We start from the raw sequence: 17,395 nt of genomic DNA, 5'->3' as shown, positions 1-17,395 counted from the left end.
TCAGTCTCCCATATACAGACTCAGGAGCACACAGATATACAGGTGTCACATATCACATTACTCAGCTCAGTCTCCCATATACAGACTCAGGAGCACACAGATATACAGGTGTCACATATCACATTACTCAGCTCAGTCTCCCATATACAAACTCAGGAGCACACAGATATACAGGTGTCACATATCACTTTACTCAGCGCAGTCTCCTATATACAGACTCAGGAGCACACAGATATACAGGTGTCACATATCACATTACTCAGCGCAATCTCCTATATACAGACTCAGGAGCACACAGATATACAGGTATCACATATCACATTACTCAGCGCTCTCCTATATACAGACTCAGGGGCACACAGATATACAGGGGTCACATATCACATTACTCAGCGCAGTCTCCCATATACAGACTCAGGAGCACACAGATATACAGGTGTCACATATCACATTACTCAGCACAGTCTCCTATATACAGACTCAGGCGCACACAGATATACAGGTATCACATTACTCAGCGCAGTCTCCCATATACAGACTCAGGAGCACACAGATATACAGGTGTCACATATCGTATTACTCAGCGCAGTCTCCTATATACAGACTCAGGAGCACACAGATATACAGGTGTCACATATCACATTACTCAGCACAGTCTCCTATATACAGACTCAGGAGCACACAGATATACAGGTGTCACATATCATACTACTCAGCGCACTCTCCTATATACAGACTCAGGAGCACACAGATATAGAATTGTCACATATCACAGTAAGTAGCGCAGTCTCCTGGTGCGTCAGTCACATTGCATCAAAGACGTATTTCAGCCCCCCCAAAAAAAGAGGCAAAAAAGACACTTGGCGCAAGCAGAGTCTGACAGGAGCTGGCAGCTCACTCACGCCAGGCGTCTTGCGCCATATGCATATTGAGGCTAGGGGGTACATTTAATACAGTGCAGGTTTTTAGAAGTGGAATGTTGCCCATAGCAACCAGATTATAGCTATTATCTTCTATGGGATGCAGTCATTGGGGCTGACAGTGTAATCCCAGCAAGGGATCTAATATAGGCGTCGAAATACCGTCGCCTATGTTAATCTCGATGCAGGGACCCCAACAGGACGCCAGACCGATCGTCCAACACCGGGGGTAAGTATCCACGTACCCAGGGATTTGGGGGGGGGTTACACCCCTGGGGGGAGGTTAGGGTTAGGCACTAGGGGGGGGGGGGAGGATAGACAGCCTAGGGGTGAGGTTAGGGTTAGGCACCCCTAAAGTAGGGTTAGGGGGGGTTAGGTACCTTACATACCTCCGTCAGGATCTGTGATGTGTCAGGATTTCGACCGCTCGGCTCTCGTCCGCCGGTCATTCATACAGATTCCTCTTCTATAAGGAGCTGGGTAAATGTTAAGTAGAATCTGGTTGCTATGGGCAACATCTCTACTTCTAAAAAGCCGCACTTTAGTAAATATACCCCTAGGTGTCCAAGGACACATTTGTAGCGTTCAAACGTATCATACAGTATGCACATTATCCATTGTAATCAGACTAACCATTATCTATGTATTGTAACCTGTATGACTGCAGCAACGACCATTATCTATGTATTGTAACCTGTAGGACTGCAGCAACGACCATTATCTATGTATTGTAACCTGTAGGACTGCAGCAACGACCATTATCTATGTATTGTAACCTGTATGACTGCAGCAACGACCATTGTCTATGTATTGTAACCTGTATGACTGCAGCAACGACCATCATCTATGTATTGTAACCTGTATGACTGCAGCAACGACCATTATCTATGTATTGTAACCTGTATGACTGCAGCAACGACCATCATCTATGTATTGTAACCTGCATGACTGCAGCAACGACCATCATCTATGTATTGTAACCTGTATGACTGCAGCAACGACCATCATCTATGTATTGTAACCTGTATGACTGCAGCAACGACCATCATCTATGTATTGTAACCTGTATGACTGCAGCAACGACCATTATCTATGTATTGTAACCTGTATGACTGCAGCAACGACCATTATCTATGTATTGTAACCTGTATGACTGCAGCAACGACCATTATCTATGTATTGTAACCTGTATGACTGCAGCAACGACCATTATCTATGTATTGTAACCTGTATGACTGCAGCAACGACCATCATCTATGTATTGTAACCTGTATGACTGCAGCAACGACCATCATCTATGTATTGTAACCTGTATGACTGCAGCAACGACCATTATCTATGTATTGTAACCTGTATGACTGCAGCAACGACCATTATCTATGTATTGTAACCTGTATGACTGCAGCAACGACCATTATCTATGTATTGTAACCTGTATGACTGCAGCAACAATGCTTCAATATTCATGTAAATATTCTTAGATTAAATATGCAGAAGTATTTCTATATCAATTCTCCAGGCAAGACGAGGAGCCAATTAGCGCTGCCAGGAGACAGCCACACAGAGCGGTACTGGGTAGTGTGCGCTGATTTATCCAGCAGATGCAGCCATTTCATTCATGTACTAGGAGCCTGTGCCTCATGGCTACTATTAGTTTCTAGAGGATGAACAAGCCGCATTCTTATGTATATTGGCTCAGCCCGCAAAATGGCTGCCCCCATAGCGTGGCCAGAAGCCGACGCACGCTGTACAATTATAGTGACAGAAAACTCTCACACGTGACTAGGCGAGCGCAGACCACAGAACTGGGAATAGATACTGGGGTGCAGTGCAAATTGGAAACATATCTTGGGGTTCAGAGGGTGCATGAACTGGATATTGGGGCTCATTGGATACAGGAACTGGGAGCGGATATTGGGGCTCAGTGGATGCAGGAACTGGGAGCGGATATTGGGGCTCAGAGGGTGCAGGAACTGGGTGCGGATATTGGGGCTCAGAGGGTGCAGGAACTGGGAGCGGATATTGGGGATCAGAGGGTGCAGGAACTGGGAGCGGATATTGGGGATCAGTGGATGCAGGATCTGGGAGCGGATATTGGGGCTCAGAGGGTGCAGGAACTGGGAGCGGTTATTGGGGCTCAGTTGATGAATGAACAGGAAGCGGATATTGGGGCTCAGTGGATGCAGGAACTGGGAGCGGATATTGGGGCTCAGAGGGTGCAGGAACTGGGAGCGGATATTGGGGCTCAGAGGGTACAGGAACTGGGAGCGGATATTGGGGATCAGTGGATGCAGGAACTGGGAGCGGATATTGGGGCTCAGAGGGTGCTGGAACTGGGAGCGGTTATTGGGGCTCAGTTGATGAATGAACAGGAAGCGGATATTGGGGCTCAGTGGATGCAGGAACTGGGAGCGGATATTGGGGCTCAGTGGATGCAGGAACTGGGAGCGGTTATTGGGGCTCAGCATGTGAATGAACTGGGAGCAGATATTGGGGCTCAGCATGTACATGAACTGGGAGCGGATATTGGGGCTCAGTGGATGCAGGAACTGGGAGCTGATATTGGGGATCAGAGGGTGCAGGAACTGGGAGCTGATATTGGGGCTCAGAGGGTACAGGAACTGGGAGCGAATATTGGGGATCAGTGGATGCAGGAACTGGGAGCGAATATTGGGGCTCAGTGGATGCAGGAACTGGGAGCGGATATTGGGGCTCAGTGGATGCAGGAACTGGGAGCGGATATTGGGGCTCAGAGGGTGCAGGAACTGGGAGCGGATATTGGGGCTCAGAGGGTGCAGGAACTGGGAGAGGTTATTGGGGCTCAGTTGATGAATGAACAGGAAGCGGATATTGGGGCTCAGAGGGTACAGGAACTGGGAGCGGATATTGGGGCTCAGTGGATGAAGGAACTGGGAGCAGATATTGGGGCTCAGTGGATGCAGGAACTGGGAGCAGATATTGGGGCTCAGTGGATGCAGGAACTGGGAGCGGATATTGGGGCTCAGTGGATGCAGGAACTGGGAGCGGATATTGGGGCTCAGCATGTGCAGGAACTGGGAGCGGATATTGGGGCTCAGTGGATGCAGGAACTGGGAGCAGATATTGGGGCTCAGTGGATGCAGGAACTGGGAGCGGTTATTGGGGCTCAGTGGATGCAGGATCTGGGAGCGGATATTGGGGCTCAGTGGATGCAGGAACTGGGAGCGGATATTGGGGCTCAGTGGATGCAGGATCTGGGAGCGGATATTGGGGCTCAGCGGATGCAGGAACTGGGAGCGGATATTGGGGCTCAGTGGATGCAGGAACTGGGAGCGGATATTGGGGCTCAGTGGATGCAGGAACTGGGAGCGGATATTGGGGCTCAGTGGATGCAGGAACTGGGAGCGGATATTGGGGCTCAGTGGATGCAGGAACTGGGAGCGGATATTGGGGCTCAGTGGATGCAGGAACTGGGAGAGGTTATTGGGGCTCAGCATGTGCAGGAACTGGGAGCGGATATTGGGGCTCAGTGGATGCAGGAACTGGGAGCGGTTATTGGGGCTCAGTTGATGAATGAACAGGAAGCGGATATTGGGGCTCAGCATGTGCAGGAACTGGGAGCGGATATTGGGGCTCAGTGGATGCAGGAACTGGGAGAGGTTATTGGGGCTCAGCATGTGCAGGAACTGGGAGCGGATATTGGGGCTCAGTGGATGCAGGAACTGAGAGCGGTTATTGGGGCTCAGTTGATGAATGAACAGGAAGCGGATATTGGGGCTCAGTGGATGAATGAACAGGAAGCGGATATTGGGGCTCAGTGGATGAACAGGAAGCGGATATTGGGGCTCAGAGAGAGGGTGCATTTCTGGCCAGTTTACACTGTGCACCTAGATACCGGTTCCCCTCGTTGCCCTGAGTCTGCAAAGTGAACCTGCAGCTTCCACTCATGCAGAGGTAAAGGTTTCTCTCCAAGAGAATTAACTTCTCTTTCAGAAGCACATGTGGATGCGTGCTCACTGCTGCCTGTAATTTATTTGTACAGCTACAAGTAGATTTACAGCCCGCTGCTTCTAAATGAAATGCCTTGTGGGAGTGTGAACGCCATGTAAATAAAGAGAGACACGTCCTATTTATGCTGCAATCAGCTCTTCTACAAGACGTTCATAATTGAAGACTGACAGTCACATCGCCAGGTCTGAGGCAGGGGGTGTCTTTCTAAACTCTGTACCCCTCCAAGAACGGACATTCCCATTTATCTATAATTATGCAGCAAATATAAGGAGTCTATGCTTTGTAATCTGTCCTAAGAACTGATCCTAGCGGTTACCTCTAACACCTTTTATTGTGGCCAGATCTGACATTTTCCCAGTCCGGCATTCTCTATCCACCTCCGCTGTGCGTGGCCTTATCCTTCCCCGGCTGTATTGCTGCAATCATCTCATACCTGGTTCCCAAACTCCGCACAGGTCTCTGACCTCAGCCCCCTCAGGGTTACGTCTAGTAGGGAGGCGGCTCTATGCGTCTCTCACACGCGCCCATCGTTCCCCATATTGCCTACAAAAACCTTTTTAATTAATTTCCCAGGTAAACTGCAGCACCCCTATGGGGACTTATGGTTAATGCCCAGAATAATAACTGGCAATACAAGATTTAACTCCATAGTCGTCAAACACCACGGGGGAGGGGAGGAGTTCCGGGGCGAGAGAATGAAGGTGTTGAAGCCGGATAATTGGCTGAGACAGGATCGGTTTAAAATTAGATTGAGGCGATACCATTTTGCGAATGGCAATGAGACGCCATTTTGCAACTGGATGGCCAGCGCCATTTTAGTGAAACTCGCCATTATAAGTACATACGGCGATGCTGTTATTTAGCGTTGTGCGATTCCCACGCAATAAAGTTAAAACTCCCCACCACATAAATACAGACAATCACTAAAACATATAAAATGATTATCTCTGCAAAACACGTACAATGGTGTACTCCACAAAACACACATCTAACTAGCATCTTTTCCCAATTCGCCAATACTGACACACTGCACACTTACATAAAAGGTTCCTTAGTATTAAAGTGTAAAATTCAAGGTTTATGCAGTAATTATTACTGTTGTGTAATAAAACAAGAGATATGGTAAGAACTTACCTTTGTTATCTCTGTTTCTACGAAGTCCATAGGGTCCACAGGGTTGACCTTGGGGTATAGCTGGATCTGGATCCACGGGCACCACACAGTTAAAGCTTTGCTGCTCCCAGGATGCACTTTGGTCCGTCCTACTCTATACCCCGCCCCCGAGCCACAGGCACCTCAGTTGGTAAGCAGCCAAGGCCGGAGGAGGAGACTAAACTGAGAGAAGGAAGACTGGAACACACAAGAAACCATACTCACAGAAATGGAGACGGAAAACCGGTGACCAGCCACACAGCCCATTTGAAGCCAGGTGCGTCAGGGCGGGCGCCCTGTGGACCCTATGGACTTCGTAGAAACAGAGATAACAAAGGTAAGCTCTTACCATATCTCTTGTTTTCTACTTCAGGGTCCACAGGGTTGACCTTGGGGATGTCCCAAAGCAGTTCAACTAAGGGCGGGGACGCTCCTGTGCTGAAAGGAGCACCCGGCGCCGGAAGGATGCATCCTGAGAGGCGAAGGTGTCAAACGCATAGAACCTCAAAAACGTTTGAATTGAAGACCAAGTGGCCGCCTTACACAGCTGAACAGCAGAAGCGCCACGACTAGCAGCCCAAGAAGGACCCACAGAATGAGTGGAATGAGCCTTAACAGAGGCTGGCACAGGTAAACCCTCCTGTGCATAAGCCTCACAAATAACTGAACGAAGCCAACGGGCTAACGTTTGGTCGTTGGCAGGCCAACCCCTCTTGTGAAAACCGAAGAGGACAAACAATGAATCCGACTTCCTAACCGAAGCAGTCTGGTCCACGTAGATTCTAAGTGCCCGGACTACATCTAAGGAAGCCTCACCAGCTGAAAGATCAGGTGACTGAAAAGCTGGCACGACAAGCTCCTGATTAATGTGGAACTTTGAGACCACTTTGGGCAAAAATTCAGGACGAGTGCGGAGCACCGCTCTGTCCTGGTGAAAAATCAGAAAAAGGGGGCGACAGGAAAGTGCCCCCAACTCGGACACCCTCCTGGCAGAAGCAATCGCCAGGAGAAAAACGGTCTTGAACGTCAGCCACTTGAGGTCCACCGACTTAAGAGGCTCAAAAGGAGGACCCTGCAAGACCCGTAGCACCACCGCCAAGTCCCAAGGAGCCACAGGAGGCACGAAGGGAGGCTGGATCCTGAGAACACCCTGGAAAAAGGTGTGAACATCCGGTAGTGTAGCAATCCGTCGCTGAAACCACACGGACAAAGCAGACATATGAACCTTCAGAGAGGCCAGGCGTAAGCCGAGGTCCAAACCCGATTGAAGGAACTCCAAGATTCTGGAAACCCGGAACACCTGAGGGTCATAGTTTCTGGATTCACACCACTGAAAATAAGTGCGCCACACCCTGTGGTAAATCCGTGCGGAAACAGGCTTGCGTGCCCTAAGCATGGTACCAATGACCGAACTGGAGAAACCCCTAGACCTCAAGACCCCTAGACCTCAAGACGGCTGTCTCAAGAGGCAAGCCGTCAAAGACAGCCGACCCAGATCCGGGTAAAGACAGGGCCCCTGAGACAACAGGTCCCGATGCTGAGGGAGAAGGCACCTCAGATCGGAGTACCAAGGACGTCAGGGGCACGCCGGAGCTACCAGCACGAGCGTGCCGCCGTCCTGCTTGAATTTCCGCAGAACCCGAGGAAGTAGGGATATTGGAGGAAACAGATACGCCAGGTGAAACGTCCATTTCACCGACAGCGCGTCTACCAGACTGGCACCTGCGTCTCTTGTCCTTGACCCGTAAAGGGGCAACTTGTGATTGTGACGGGAGGCCATCAAATCCAGCTTCGGCAGCCCCCACCTGTCCACGAGTAGCTGAAACACCTCTGGGTGAAGCGACCATTCCCCGGGATGCACGTCGTGACGGCTGAGGAAGTCCGCCTTCCAAATTGAACACTCCGGGAATGAAGACTACCGAGATCGCTGGAATGTGACACTCCGCCCAAGCAAGGATGCGAGACACCTCCAACATCGCTGCCCAACTGCGAGTTCCTCCTTGGTGGTTGATATATGCCACCGTGGTGGCGTTGTCGGACTGCACCTGAACCGCCCTTCCGTAAAGAACGGGACCGGACGACTGCAGGGCCCTGTATACTGCCCGCAGTTCCAGAATGTTGATGGGAAGAAGAGCCGGTCACTGCCCCCCAACCCCGAAGACTGGGATCCGTCGTGAGCAGGACCCAGTCCGGGATCCAAAAGGGGCGCCCCTCGACCAGATGAGCTGTCTGAAGCCACCAAGCCAAAGACTGCCGAACCTCCGGGGACACCACCAGCAACTGAGAGCGGATCCGGTGAGGTAACCCGTTCCATTCCGATAGAATCAGCCCCTGCAGGGGCCGGGAATGGAACTGGGCAAATTCCACCATGTCGAATGTCGACACCATGGAGCCCAGAACTCTCATAGCTGAATGGACCGACAGGCGTCAACTGCTCAGGCAACTGCATATCCGCAGCTGCAGGGAGGAGACCTTCTCCGGGGTTAGGAAGATCCTTTGCTGACGAGAATCCAGCAGGGCTCCCAAATGAACCATCCGCTGAGATGGAATCAGGGAAGACTTTTTCCAATTTATCAGCCACCCGTGCGCTTGCAGGCAAGCGATCGTCAGGTGGAGATGTTGAAGCAGTACCTCCGGGGAGCTCACCAGCAACAGGAGGTCGTCCAGATACGGCAGCAGCCGTACATTCTGGTTCCGAAGATGTGCGGCCATGACCACCATAATCTCCATGAACACCCTCGGTGCCGTGGAGAGACCAAAGGGCAGCGCCCGGAACTGATAGTGGTGTTGAAGGATAGCGAACCTCAGATACCTCTGGTGCGAAGGTGCTATCGGAACAAGGAGGTAGGCGTCCTGGATATCCAGGGACACCATGTAATCCCCCGGTTCCATCGCCAGAATGATGGAACGTAATGTTTCCATCCTGAACTTGGGAACTCTGAGGAATTTGTTCAGAGACTTCAAGTTGAGGATAGGGCGATGAGAACCATTTGGTTTCTGCACCAGAAACAAAGAAGAATAGTACCCCATCCCTCGTTGTAATTGAGGAACGGGAACAATGACCCCTGCTTTCAGCAAGGACTCTATAGCTACCTGAATCTGTAAGGTCTTGGTCGTATCCTGAGAAGGACTCGTGCAGAAAAACTGGCGGGGCGGTCTGTGCCGAAAAGACAGGGTGTGCCCCTGGGAGACCACTTCTCGAACCCAGGCATCCGTGGTGGTATCGTGCCAGCACTGGGCAAACAGAAGAAGTTGGCCTCCCACTCTGGGGTCCCCCAGAGGGAGGCCCGTCCCATCAGGCAGAGGGTTTATCCTCCTGCTTGGAAGAAGGGCGCCTGGCACTCCAGGCCTGCTTCTTGGGCTTAGAAGCAGCCTTGGTCGCCGACTGCCTCGGGAAGGACTGACCTTTTGCCTTGCCCTGAACCCGAAAGGACCGAAAGGCAGAGCTCCGTACCTTGGTAGGTGCAGAAACCGAAGGGAGGAAGGCTGACTTAGACTTAGCCAGAGTATCCACAATTTTGTCCAAGTCTGGACCAAAAAGCAACTCCCCATTAAAAGGTAAGGCCTCCAGGCCCTTTTTGGAGTCCGCGTCAGCTCTCCAAGACCTCAACCACAAGGACCGACGCGCCGACACAGCTGCAGCCGACACCCGAGAGGTCAGCAGGCTCGCATCTAACGAAGCTTCCCCAATGTAGGAAGCCGCACCCCTCATTTGTCCTATGAACGCTCTCTGGATCTCCGGAGCATCTTCCAGAAAGGTATCCTCCAAAGCGTTGGCCCAGCTCTCTATGGCCTTAGCCACCCAAGAGATGGCCATGGACGGACGGGCCACTGCCCCCGAGAGAGAGTAGATAGACTTTAAACAAGTCTCCACTTTCCTGTCCGTGGGATCTTTCAGGGAGGAGATAGACGGCAAAGGCAGCGTAGCGCTTTTAATTAAGCGGGTAACGTGGGAATCCAACGCAGGCGGAGTTTCCCACTTCCTGCAATGAGCCTCAGGAAATGGGTAGTTTGAAGCCAACCGTTTCTGCGGTTGGAATCTCTTGCTGGGCAACTGCCAGGCCCCTGCCATATGATCCGTTAACTGGTCAGACAGGGGAAAAACCGTCGAAGTTACCTTGGCCTTTTTAAAGTTAGGGTACTTTGACCTGGGAGCCGGCACATCCTCCTCAATATGAAGGATGGCCCGCACCGCCCTAACCAATGCCGGCACATTAATGGAGGACTTGGCCTCCACCTCCTGGGTCCCGGCATCCGAGTCAGAGTCTTCATGGATCTCCCTGTCATCCGAAGACACGTCTGTGTCTGTGAACTGAGCCGCCAGTGAAGCCGGAACGGGTCGCTTGGACACCCGTGGGGGCAAATCACTGTGCAACAGAGATTGAAAGGCCAATGACGAAGCCGCCAGGCTCTGAACAGAGCTGGAGATGACATCCACCCAGGGAGGGGGTACCGTTTGAGGATACCCCTGAAATGGCACCATCGACTGCTGCGCCACCGTGGGAGATTGCACAAATACAGGCAAACCCGCATAAGGACCCACAGTCTGAGACCCGGGAGGAGACTGCACCAGACGCGTCACACCTGGGGAACGGGGGATGGTAGGCTGGGGCAACGCCCTAGAAGGGGCCGCAGTCGGGACAGCAAGCCGGTCCGTGATTGATGCCAGCACTTGCGTAAACTTCGCCCACGGAGGATCCTGCACCACCGGGGGTTTAGAGGGACCAGGCACCAGCTGGCACCGCCCGCACAGACCGTCCTGAGACAAATCCGCCCCGTCAACCCCTGCCGAACATCGACGGCAGGAAAACAACACAGGAGCCTCGGAGCGCTCATTCTCCTCATCAGACTTTTTGCAATAAACGTGTATCACCGAAAAGAGGTGAGGCGTGTAACACCTGCGCACTCCCAAGTATGCAACACAAACAGCCCACAATCTGGTACTGAGTAGCACACCGTAGTATGTGACGGACCTCGCAAATACATTGATCTATATAAGTGAGGTACACAGAAAGAACACCCCTCCCCCACGCACCTGCGGGCCGTAGGAGAAGGAAAGGGATAGGTAAAAAGCTGACAGTAAGTAGAAAAAAGCACAGCACTAGTAATAGTCACATACCATGCAGAGAAGTTATACTCACTGCACCTTCAGCTACAATCACCTCCCAGATTCAGTGTCTGGGAGGGCTATAGCGCTGCGAACACTGTCCTGATCAGGGGAGAGGTACGCAGGGGGACCGGTCCACTGGAAGCCTGCCTGGGAGCTCTGCGTTGCTGCCTGGGAAGATGGCCGCCGGAGAGCTCTGAGGAGGAGTGGCCGAGAGAGCACAGCCCAGCGATGCCAGCACGCTTGAGAGAAGCCGCGCTGGGCTGAGGGGAGGAGCCGCTCAAGCAGGGAAGGCTGCCTCCCCTGCTAGTAATGGAACCCCAGGGACGCCGTGTCCCTGCCGGCCTTACACCCTGGTGGTCCAGTGGACACGCGGGGTATTCCACAGAGGGGGGAGCCCGCCGCCACTACTAGCGCCGCCGGTCTGTCCCCAGAGACCGGCGGCATGAAGACTGCATTACCTGGCCCCTTGTGTCCGGCAGCAGTCTGTGGGAGATCCCGGAGCCACGCTAGCACTGACTCCGGGGTCCCGCTGCGATCCCCGGATCAGTACCGGCGTCGCAGTGCCAGCGGGGCTGTTGGAGCGGCAGCGTGGACGTCCAGACGGACAGTCTGATGCTGCCGCTCTGAAGAGTAAAAAGTTAAATAATAAAATCTTCTATCTTCTTTTTAAAAATAAAGCTTAGGGGCTGCTTATGCAGCCCCACTGCGCCAGGGTGACCCGACTCCGGCCAGGCACCAACTAAAACTGAGGTGCCTGTGGCTCGGGGGCGGGGTATAGTTGAGGACGGACCCAAGTGCATCCTGGGAGCAGCAAAGCTTTAACTGCATGGTGCCCGTGGATCCAGATCCAGCTATACCCCAAGGTCAACCCTGTGGACCCCCTATGGACCCTGAAGTAGAAAGGTTATTTGATATCTAAGGTTTAGTACATGGTAAGCAGAACGGGTTTGGTGTTGTACTGATTCACTGTGTCTCAACAATTTCCGGTATCATCGGTGAGAAGATCGCAACATGCGTCTGCAAACTATGGACTATAGAGAGTTAAAACATTAAAATGTACTCTGTAATGTTATTAGCTTAGATTAGCATGCAGCGGGAAAAAGGACACAAAGGGTTGTCGGAGGCCGTTTGTGTCCATTCGAATTGACCTATGAACTATCCTGTAACAAAAGCATCTTTAAGAAGAACCAATGGAATCATGCCAAACTTGTCTATTGTATTGCCTATCCCTGTAAGGGTATATATGTGCGCTCTCTGACCCCAGTCGAGAGTCTTCTTGCTGTGCTGTTGACGGAGGTTTCTAATGCTGATGCCGGTATTTGGGCCCAGAGCGCGTGCGTATATAACAACTGTACCTTGGGTCTGTATTATTTATTTGCGCTAATTGTTTTTAGATCACAGCGTGTAGCCAACTGTTTTTATATTGAATAATAACTTTTTGTGCTTTGGAACCACAGTCAAAGTCTGAAAGCATTTATCACTTGTGCGACTCATTACGCTGAATAGCGACAATTTTATAAGGTATAGACAGGATTGCATAGAGGTTTTAATTAGGTATCCATAAAGGGGTACCAGACGCCTATGCCCGACATTACCTGCTCACCATCTACAGTGGCAGCAATAACACCTAATGGTCAGAATCCCCATGGTAAATATTAGGGTTAGGCATTAGGGGGGGTGGGTTAGGGTTAGGCTTAAGCTGTGGGAGGGGACAGTCAGGGTTAGGCTGCAGGAGGGAAGGGTTAGGCTGCGGGAGGGGACAGTTAGGCTGCGGGAGGGGAGGGTTAGGCTGCGAGAGGGGAGGGTTAGGCTGCGAGAGGGGAGGGTTAGGCTGCGAGAGGGGAGGGTTAGGGTTAGGCTGCGGGAGGGGACGGTTAGGGTTAGGCTGCGGGAGGGGACGGTTAGGGTTAGGCTGCGGGAGGGGACGGTTAGGGTTAGGCTGCGGGAGAGGGCGGTTAGGGTTAGGCTGCGGGAGGGGGCGGTTAGGGTTAGGCTGCGGGAGGGGACGGTTAGGGTTAGGCTGCGGGAGGGGGCGGTTAGGTTTAGGCTGCGGGAGGGGGCGGTTAGGTTTAGGCTGCGAGAGGGGATGGTTAGGTTTAGGCTGCGGGAGGGGACGGTTAGGGTTAGGCTGCGGGAGGGGACGGTTAGGGTTAGGCTGCGGGAGGGGACGGTTAGAATAGCCACCAACATGCATTGGGATTTTGACCTTCGGAATTCCGTAGCCAGCACTGTGACAGCCGGGATATCGCACCCAACCCTAACAGACAGTAACACTGTGTCCTTATCGGGCTGCGTTAATGTATCAGGCAGCTGTGATTGCTTGGAATGCAGTTCATACTCACTCGGGTGTCCGATTGGAAGCTCCAGTAGGGCCCCCGAGTGTCAGACCTGCTCAGCACGTCCGAGTGGAACAAGTCTCAGTTCTCGTCAAGCACAAATGTTTAACGAGCAAATCCAAGTACCGAGGAGAGGGGAACAGAATGTCAACAGCACCGCTATGTGAATATTGGTTTATTCTTGTTTGCATAATAAAAAACAAACATCACAGCTCAGAACCAAAGCACTTTACTCCAGTTATTCACATCCTCCCTTCAGCCCATCACCCCCTGCAGGAGGGAACACCCTGCCCTCTAAGGCTCTCAGTCACCGCACTACAACAGACGCGCGAGAGACTCCGCTCCAACCAGCAAATGCATGATGGCCAAGAGGTGGGGCAAGAGCGGCCCATTGCCAACACACCGTAGTAATTCACTAGGAGCCAGGGGCATTAATGAGGCATGAGCCACCGCTTTCTAGTGAATTTTTTATGTACTGCCCTCTCCTGAACAGAGTTTCAGATTTCAAAATGGCGGCCTCCAATAGATGTTGGCGATATTTATATTCAGCGCACCACCAATGGTAAAATATTATTTCATGTATTACAGTCACCGGTTCATGGTAAGAGTTATCTCTACAGGGGACAGTCATAAAAGAACATATCTAGTGTATTAGTGTATTGTACATTCTTACTAAAGGTGGTCTCAGCCTGGGGGGAACGAGGCCACAATAGTGCGTCAGCCGAGACGCTTCGCTCTAATGCCAAAAACCTATTATGTGCAAGCAGGTAGAATGAAAAAAGAAAAATATGTGACTTGTGATGGACAATTACCGAAATATCAGAATGTTCCTAGTAATCAGCAATGTTCTGACATTTAGGGAAACGTACAAAGCTCTAGCACAGCGGCAAATACATTTCTCAGGCTGATTCCACTTAAGTAAAAAAATAAAAAGTAAAAAAAAAAATATATATATATATTTTTGTACCAGCAGTCGCCGGTTTGCAAAGCATCCTCACTAACGGCGTGTTTTCAGGATCTCCTGTTTATAGATAAGCTTACAACCACGGATTAAGGGTCCAAGTTTTGCAGTCGCTCCATAGAGATCACACATTTCCGGGTCCTGGCTGACCTGAGCGCAGATCGCGTTTAGGGTAAAAACGATTTCTCAGTCTCATCAAACCTCTAAGACAGGTTATTCTCTGCGGATTCCCACTGTGGGAACATGTTACTCAATGGCTCAACTAGATCCACTGGCCTGTCACTTGCGAAGGAAAGCCTTAAAGCATGACCAGCTAGGGTAGACGCTGAGAAAGGGTGGACTACAGCAACCAGTGGAAACTGGTCATTTATACCAGTAGGCCCTTGGGCTACTGCAACCTACAATATCTGGTCGTCAGTCTCCTCTCCTGTCCACTGAACAATGTATTAGACCTAGAACAGTCACCGCGGAACCACCAGTTAGAATTTGGCTGCTGCTCCACATTAATCACCAAATATCAGTCACAATCCCCCGATCACATCAGCTGGAGGCAACGTTTCATCTATATACCACTGACATCACTGTAACCAGGCAAAAGTTCTCCCCTAAGCTACAGCAGCAGGATTGGCAAAGTGGTTAGCATTGCTGCCTCACAGCAGTGAGGTCATTTCCCAGTCATGGCTAAACGGTGCAGAGTTTGTATGTTCTCCCCGTGTTTGCGTCAATTCCTCTGGGTTTCCTCCCACACTTCAAAAAAAAAAAACATACTGGTAGTTTAATTGGCTTCTGACCACAATTAACCCTAGCGTGTAAGGGGTAAATTTACTAAAGTGAGAGTTTTTAGAAGTGAGTTTTAAAAGTGATGTTGCCCATAGCAACCAATCAGATTCTAGCTATTATCTTCTAGAAGGTGCTATTTAAATGTTAAGTAGAATCTGATTGGCTGCTATGGGCAACATCACTTTTAAAACTCACTTCTAAAAACTCTCACTTTAGTAAATTTACACCCCTAAGTGTGTGTACAAGTGGTAGGGAATATAGACTGTAAGGTCACTGGGGCAGGGAGTGATGTGAATGATTAAATATTCTTTTTAAAGCGCTGCGGAATATGTGTGCGCTATTTAAACACCTGGTAATAATAAAATAAGCCCTATTTATTTCTCTATATCACACTGTGGGTCTGATGTCCACTTTTGGAAGTTTTACCCTCCTTAATTTCCTCCAACGTACGAGGTGCCCCCTTCCCAGTCCCAGCGACTGTGGGGGAAGAGGTTTTCCTGCACACAACGTATTTCCTGCCACTTAGATCACTGGAACCAGCCGCCATTTTATAGATAACAGCAGTTCGCACTCAGCTGAAAAGCAAAAAGTAAAAACACATCGAAGATCTCAAATTCTGCCACGTTATAGAAACTTTTACATATTCTGTATATATGATATCAGTCACTGTGATATTCAAGGGAACTCATCCTGCAGGTCCCCTAAACCGTCCGCTCTCCTGCCTGCTCCCCAAGGGAATTCCCACCCGTCACCTCTGGTGTACGGGCCTCCTATGTGCACTTACTGCAACCCCTACATGCGGACAGGGTTCACCCAAATCTATACATTATGTTTATATATACGTCTATAGCTTAGTAGTTAAACACAGCCAAAAATCTACAAGGAAGAATTGAAACAGGGGCAGGTGCACTTAGCGGCAGGATTTACCGCGCGACTGCAGCTCCTGGGATTACCGCCTCGAGCGATTCAATTACTTGGCGATTTCCATGTGCGGAAAGCCCGGCCGCTAATGCTTGTTAACACGTAGTTCCCGGGTGAAGTGCCTGGATGTAAGGAATTACCCCGCGCAGTAAGCCCCAGAGGGTGCATTTAACGCAGACTTTCCTTCAGAGCGCCTCAGATTGCAGGGACAGATCTGCATTAGGTGCACCCTCTGCGGCATACAGCGCTGGGTAGCGGCAGCCGCTCGATAAGTCCAATCTCTAATTGCGTCTGCCCCTAAGCGTCAAAATTCATAGCCATAAAAACGCGTGAATCACACCATAAGAATGTCATGCAGTGCACGCGTCGCCATCGTGAGTGGCAAACGCTACAGTTATTAGTGACGGACATTCGTTAGTGAATCAATCTGTATGTCGTTACCCACAGAAGCAAAAAAAGGAGCAATTTGCACCGTGGTGAAACCATAATGCGCGGCAGCTGGGGCAGGTGTATAATGTGCAGAGGTGCATCATGGGAGGGGGGCGTCCCAGCTTAATTCATTCTCATTGTAAACACAAAGCTGTTCATTATTTTCCTGCATAAATGCATTCGCACCCCTCGCATTGCAGCCTGCTCTGTTACGGGAGATAATCGCTCCTGGTTTTATTTACTCCTTACTCGGAATCAGAACATCTGCAGACTGCGCCCCAAATAGGCTGCGATCCGCGGCCACCGGCGCAATTTCACTGATACAGCTGCAAGATTTAAAGCGGCGAGTAGTTATAAAGGCAAACCCAGGTTAGTATAATCTAACAGCTAGATATCACCCAACCTGCACCGATGCCCACAGGTTATTATAACTATAGCTGCTTTACCTCATATATACGGTGCATGCGTGAAGCAGGTGATAGCAGCACATACGCAAATATTAAAGTCGCAATAATTCTGCGCTACAAACCACCGACGCGCACACAGACGAAGCAGACAGAGGACCCTGGTTAGTTTGTATATATTATTGTCATTATAACAAATCTCTATAGACAGCGAAAACAACAGTAACACTCAGCAGCAAAAGACCAATGGTGCATACACACGGTCAGATAATGGTGCGTACACACGGTCAGATAATGGTGCGTACACACGGTCAGCTAATGGTGCGTACACACGGTCAGCTAATGGTGCGTACACACGGTCAGCTAATGGTGCGTACACACGGTCAGCTAAT

General features: G+C 50.6%; 1 protein-coding gene across 2 annotated transcripts in view; it reads right to left on the bottom strand.

Moving 5' to 3' along the window:
* LRRC24 (leucine rich repeat containing 24) overlaps positions 1–17,395 on the bottom strand; it is a 170,875-nt gene that overhangs the window by 85,856 nt on the left and 67,624 nt on the right. The window lies entirely within an intron of this gene.

This window comes from Taudactylus pleione, unplaced genomic scaffold (genome assembly GCF_031769625.1).
Source record: "Taudactylus pleione unplaced genomic scaffold, aTauple2 ptg001088l, whole genome shotgun sequence".
NCBI lineage: Eukaryota > Metazoa > Chordata > Amphibia > Anura > Myobatrachidae > Taudactylus > Taudactylus pleione.
The sequence above is the reverse complement of the archived record's forward strand: the minus strand, read 5'-3'. Positions and strand labels throughout refer to the sequence as shown.